The following is a 7147-nucleotide window of genomic DNA, read 5'->3' as shown; positions in this document are numbered from 1 at the left end:
CCTTGGGGGCCTTTGATAGTAATCATCATTGTGATGACTACTAAAGAAGAGATCACTTGGAGGTTGGGTATGATGCCCTTCCTCCTCATGAGCACTTGCATACATATGCCCTTTTCCTCTTGAGGGTTGAGGAGAAGTGACTTTTGGTCTTGAACCACTAGCCTCTCCTCCCACAACTAATCTTTCTAGCAATCTTTTTATTTCATCATTATTCTTTTCTAACTCTTTTTCTTTTCTTCTTAATTCTTCTTCTCTTTTTATATTTTCCTCTTCTTTTTTTCTTAGGTACTCTTTCAATTCCCTAAGTTCATCCCTAACACTAGACCTAGTGCTACGAGAATTATGACCATGGACACTAGAATGATCACTCATCTTTGATCAAGAAAAAGGTTTTCACAAATTGTTTTCAAAAAGGGATTGAAAATGGTTTTCACAAAGAGTGAGTGATAAAAGGTTTTCACAAATTAAAGGTTTTCAAGGTGCAAGATAGGTAGGAAAGGCCTAAGTGCACAAAGTGAACTTTCAAGGGGAGGTGGACTACAAAGAATCACTTAATAACCAAGCCCTCTCAAGTAAAAATCACTAAGCCTTTTCTACTTTTCTTACCAAACAATTTGGCACAACAATTAAGTGTGTGTGTGCACGTTACCCCTAGTAGGCCAAAGCAAGCCTTCTAATCGTAATTGCACAAAGCTAAAGTCCTTGTAGACCCCTAAAATTGTCCGGGTCGGAAATAAAGCTTGAAGACTCTCGAAGACTGAAGGATAATCAGCCAGAAGGACTCCTCGAAGGCCCTAGGAGGGTTCTCTGTAGGTCCAGAGGTCTTAGAACAGCTCAAAATAAAGAAGTGGAGGGAAAAAGCCCAATACGGCCGTACTGAACTCAATACGGCCGTATTGAAGCTTCAATACGGCCATACTGAAGTCAGTACGACCGTATTGACACTTCAATACGACCGCTGCGAACTCAATACGGGCGTATTGAAATTTCTGACTTTCAATACGACCGTATTGAACTCCAATACGACCGTATTGAAGTTCAAAAATTTCAATACGGCCGTATTGGCCCTGTAGGCCGTACTGCGCCTATTCCCTATAAATATGACGTCAATTGGACGTCATTCCACACTTTTGGAACATAGTTTCAACCCTCTCCTTGAGTATTCTGGGGTTTTTGAGCAGTGTTCTGCCCTAGAAATCACTCGGAGAGTTGATCCGACGAAGTTCTTGAGCCCCGAGCCATTTTGCTTGAGGATCGAACCTAGTCGAGGGGAAATCTTTTTGATTCCCTTAGTTAAAATTTTGTTCTAGGAGAGCGAGGAGCGGGCTTGTAGAGCGAGGGAACGCCAAAACGCTTCCCAGTTCATTTTTTATAAAAAGCACGCTTCAAGAGGTTTCCCTTCAATCCTTCCTTTTACTGCTTTCTGTGTGCATATATAAACTGTCATCATGTAGATAGTCAATTTATAATTGCTTAGAATAAATAGGGGTAATTTAGTGATTTTACGCTGTTATTTTAGAAAATAATCTGTCATAGGGAACCCGAAAGGGGCGCTGTGGGGTGCTAACACCTTCCCCACGCGTAACCGACTCCCTTACCCAACTCTGGTTGTAGTGGCCAAAGTTGATTTTTAAATCAATTGCCTTATCCCTTTTTCCAATGTTTTGAGTAAAACATTGGTGGCGACTCCACGAACCCTCCTCTTATGAAAACCACTAATCCATGGAGGGTCCCGCTTGGGATTAATATGGATTAGTGAGCCTTTTAATAAAATTGCTCGTTTGACGAGGTCTCAGTTTGAGAATAAGTCATTCTAGCAATCCATATTTTAAAATAAAACGAGTCCAACCATCCTTCGCGAATGCCGAAAGCCCGTTTCGGGCCGGTGGCGACAGATGGCGACTCCACTGGGGAAGCCTCGAGAGTCAGTCCCATTTAGTGACAGATTATTTTTAACAAATAGTTAAAATTACTTTATTACCCCTCACTTGTATGATAACATGTTTATCTATTTGGCTTTAATAACTGTTGTATGTTTAATTTTCCGCAAATGTTTGAAATAAAATTGCACACAAACCTTTGCACACAACAGTTCCCTCTATACCCGGGGGCATGAGTGGTAATCCATAGGGAGTGGATGTTAGTACGGCCGGTTGATGGGTTTATAGGAGCCTATGAGACCGTTGTCGAAAAGCATCACTCAAGGTGATAACCATGAACTTGAGTCCGACGGTGCGTTGGAGCTTTCCATCGACCTACGACAAGAGGAATTGGGTCCCTATAATGGGGGCACCTTGGGGGCCTTTGACCAAGTGAGAACAGTTAGATCCTCCTTGAATATGCACTTTTCTGCAGGAGACCCCTACCTCGTAATTTGCTCGTGACTGTTCGTGGATGAGTGAATTGTCTGTGCAGTGACTATGTGACATTGTATGAGCATACATTTGCATTTGTTAAACAAACAACATCCCTATTCTATTTAAATAAAAAGAATAAATAGAAATAAAGATCTTCTAGTACATGGTGTTAACATCTACCTTCATTTGCATTCATATAGGTAGTTTCCCTTTTCACCCAAAAAATACAAAAAGATACAAAATATTCAAAAGAAAAATATGTATTTACCCAAACCAAGCAATATCATGCATCATCTTAGGAAAATCCTAAAAACATGATAATGCTTAGTTGAATAAACACAATGCATGCATATTCAACGTCATCATCTCATATCATGCATTCTTATCAATGCATCATGGAGGGATCTAGATTTGCATTTCATACATCCCTCCTAGTAATTCATTAATAAATATTAATAAAAAGAAAGAAATAATCGATGCGTATGTTCAAGATGGATCGCACGCCATTGGTTATTCAATGCAAGCCAACAACTGCGCCAAGCGAAAACGTAACAACTCCGTTGTTGGTAATCAAGACAAACAAAGGGGAAGGTCCCACGCCGTTAAGGATTGTCGCTCCAAGACCTTTCCCTTACGAATCAAATAAGGCTGTGCCATGGATATACGACATCCATACTTCTACCGGCAGTGATATCTCCAACATCGCTGGACTTGGGGGCATGACTAGGAGTGGCAGGATCTACACTCCCGAAGATCTGCACGATAAAACTCCCAAGAATAAAGGAAAAGAAAAGGAGAAAACCGAGGAAGATAGAGAATCCGAGGAGGAGACTGATGAGCTGTTAAAATTCATCAAACAAAGCGAGTACTCCATTGTGGATCAACTTCACAAGACACCAGCAAAGATCACTTTGTTGTCATTGATCCTAAGCTCCGAACCGCATCGGCAAGCTCTGTTGAAGGTCTTGAACGAGGCATATGTGTCGCATACCATCTCCCAAGACAAGTTTGAGGGAATTGTTAGCCACATCACGGCTAATGACCACCTCACTTTCACCGATGAAGAAATCCCCGCCGAGGGACCTAATCACAACAAACCCTTGCACATCTCTGTAAAGTGCAAGGAGTACCACATCGCAAAAGTCTTGGTGGATAACGGATCTTCCTTGAATGTGATGCCCAAAAGAACTCTTGATCAAGTGGCAATCAAGGGAGTCCAAATGCGCCCGAGCAACATGATCGTTCGAGCTTTCGACGGTTCTAAGAGAGAAGTGGTGGGAGAAGTCAATCTTCCGATCCAAATTGGACCTACCATCTTCAACGTCGAATTCCAAGTGATGGATATTACTCCTGCATACAGCTGTCTCCTAGGCCGACCTTGGATTCATGATGCGAAAGCTGTGCCCTCTACGCTCCACCAAAAAGTCAAATTCATTGTGGGTGACAAACTGGTGACTGTACAAGCTGAAGATGACATACTCATCAGCAAGCCATCCAACATACCTTATGTGGATGCAGCAGAGGAAGCTTTGGAAACCGCCTTCCAAGCATTGGAAATTGCCAATGTTGAAACGTTTCCCCGAGAAATGAGGAAGGTAGCCCATATGCTCACAAAGAACGGATACTTGCCAGGACAAGGATTGGGCAAGTACTCCCAAGGAATCCCGGAGCTACCTATTATCAAGGACAATCCGGGGAAACAAGGGTTAGGATACAACCCTGTTAAAGATCAAAGAACGAAGAGGAATCAAGATCCTTCTCAACGTTCTTTAAGCCAGATCTTTAAGAAGGCTGGTTCACAAACGTCAAGGCCGGTCGTCGTCATCAAGTGTCCTTTTCCTTCTAATAGGGATGTGTAAATTCAGTGACTATTAGAGATCACTCCTTGGGGACAGCCCGACCCCCAAGCCTCGATAGGGCACATGTTTCCATTATGATTATAATAAAATCATTCTTCATTAATTCTTTATTGCTTCTTTTCTCGCTTGCAACAAAATTCTAGACCACATTATTTTAACCCTGTTTGAATAAACATGAATGAGGTTAAAATCATCTTAATAATAATAAACCCACATCATTTTTATGTGGAAGTGTGTGTGTCAACTTGGAGCACCTTTTCTTGGCCTCAATAAGTGCCATCATGGATAAAGAAATCCTAAAGAGCAAAAGACCCGCTAGGAATCCCACAAAAGGGTGACCTAGGCAAAAGTTAGGGTTACAAAATAAGACCAAAAGACCCGCTAGGAATCCCACAAAAGGGTGACCTAGGCAAAAGTTAGGGTTACAAAAACCCGCTAGGAATCCCACGAAAAGGGTGACCTAGGCAAAAATTAGGGTTACAAAATAATGAACAAAAACAAAAGCCCGCTAAGACATCACAAATGGGTGTTTTAGGCAAAAGTAAGGGTCATCAAAAAGAAAAAGAATAATAATAAATCCATGATGGTACCATCAATTGAATTCAACAAGGGGCTCAAGAAAAGCTACCCAAGTTGTCAAAGCACAATCATTAATAACAAAGATGTGCTTAACCTCATAAGTGTTTAATCGAACAAGCCTAAACACATAAGCCTACCATGGCCAGCCATTCCTACAAAATCCATTTTTCAAAAATAAAACAATCCCCTCTAAAACACAAACTTTTGAAAAATATACCTTTTCCTTCTTTTCTCTCTTGTCCCTAACGATTTTTGAATAATCTAGTGGAAACATGGAGATATAGTGGTCAATAAGAGGGTTGACACATCTTCTAAAGGAAGGGAGAATCATTTGGTTGATAACACCAAAAAACAAATACGCATCATTCCTCGGTTACAGAAATCGGCAAAGCACAGTCTGTCTGGAGGAATGGCAAGATCCAAACAAAGAACGCATCGATTAATTCTTTTGAAAAACTGAATCAAATAGAATTAGGTGCATCTCATTCGCATACATACATACAGATGATAGGTGTACTAGAAGACCACTTATTCTCTGTTTATAAAAAAAAAAAAAAAAAAAAAAAAAAAAAAAAAAAAAACCATAAAATCAGAAAAAATCCAATACGCCCGTATTGGTATTAATACGGTCGTATTGGAGTTAACGTTAAGCACAACGTTTCAACTCCAATACGGGCGTATTACAATCCAGTACGATCGTATTGAATCCCAATACGATCGTATTGAATCCAATACGGTCCGTATTGGTTGTAGATTTTGTACATCAACGGAAAGGCCAATACGGCCGTATTGAATCCAATACGGGCCGTATTGGCGGAATTTTGCCTATAAATAAAGGCTTCCCCTCCCTCATTTTGCATACCTTTCTTCATTCTCCACATTCCTTGCTTGTGAGTGCATTCCTAGAGAGATTATCGGAAATGGCAGAATCTTCTCGCAAAAGGCAGAGAGCCCCGGCCAGACGTGTAATGACAGACCGACACCGAGACCGTCTGCAGCTCATAGAGACGTTCACCATCGAGCCGTCAAGAGTGCTCGACTTTGAGCTTCTCCAAGCGGTGGGCTTGGAGAATGATGTCAGGAACTACTTCGACGCTATAGGATGGGGATTTGTCCTTAATCCACCATCCCAGCTATATTTGACGGCCACGAAGGAGTTCTTGGCCACAGTCGGCGTCACGGAGTCGACTAACAGCTACGGGGAGGATGTTTGCGCGGTGGATTTCTGGATGAATGAAGGATACCGCACGCTGACGTTGGACGAGTTCAACGTCCAGGCAGGGTTTTTCAGCCGCACTGATCAGCTGGCCTTCCGAGATGCCATATGTGAGTGGCCTGATCAGTGGACTCCGGTTGAGATGTGGAGTTTGCTCACTGGCCGACGGGATTATCATTCAGGGGTGAAGGGCTCCCGGCTCCCGACTGCTCTTAGGATCTGTCATAAGATCCTCACCAGTACCATTCATGGCAGGTCCAAGAGTCAGGAGTCGATTACACGACCGGATCTGCTGGCCTTATACTGCATGGCCACCGGCCGGAAGGCCAACCCTGGATATTTCTTCCTTGAGCACGTGAAGAAGTTTGGGATACGAGAGGGAGGAGAGTCCAGACAGGGGTACATCTTGGTTGCCCCACTCCTCTCACAGCTGGCGGAGACATGGGGATGTCCCGATGGTGCGGAGCCAGGGGCGTTGGCGCCAAAGTTGATTGGTGCCTCCACCCTGATCAACATGAAGATCATCGCTAGATCGCCAGGAGGGGGGTTTGTGCGAGTAGATGGCCTCGAGACCTTCGACGACCTCCTCAACAATCTCGACTTTGAGGGAGGCGACACCCCGCAGCCAGAGGCTAGCACGTCACGGTCGGACAGGGGATACTTTGACGCCCGCTTCGACACACTGCAGCAGAACATTGACACGCGATTCGATGCTTTTCAGCAGAGCATCGACACGCGATTCGATGCTTTTCAGCATAGTGTCGGTACATGGCAGCAGAGTACCGATGCTCGACTAGATACCTTGGTGCAGGGGTTCGACAACCTCTCCGTCTGGATGCATCGCCGCTTCCCGGACTCGCCACAGGACCCGCCAGCAGAGGAGTGAAGACTGGCTTCTGTTTTAGTGCTTTTTCATGTACTAGTTTGGTTGGGCTTAGCCCCATTTCCCAAATTTTTCTTGTACAAATTCATTTTTAATGAAATTTGCCACTTTTGAATTCAAAATTCTCTAGCAATTTAAATTCTATACCGCAAAAGCCAAAAACATAAAGAAAAAGGCAAAATACAGAAAAAGCCAAAAAATAAAAAAGGCAAGGATACAGAAAATCCAACAACCAGTTCGCACAGAATAACTG

This window comes from Cajanus cajan, chromosome 1 (assembly GCF_000230855.2).
Source record: "Cajanus cajan strain Asha chromosome 1, NIPB_CcT2T_4, whole genome shotgun sequence".
NCBI classification, from domain to species: domain Eukaryota; kingdom Viridiplantae; phylum Streptophyta; class Magnoliopsida; order Fabales; family Fabaceae; genus Cajanus; species Cajanus cajan.
The sequence above is the reverse complement of the archived record's forward strand: the minus strand, read 5'-3'. Positions refer to the sequence as shown.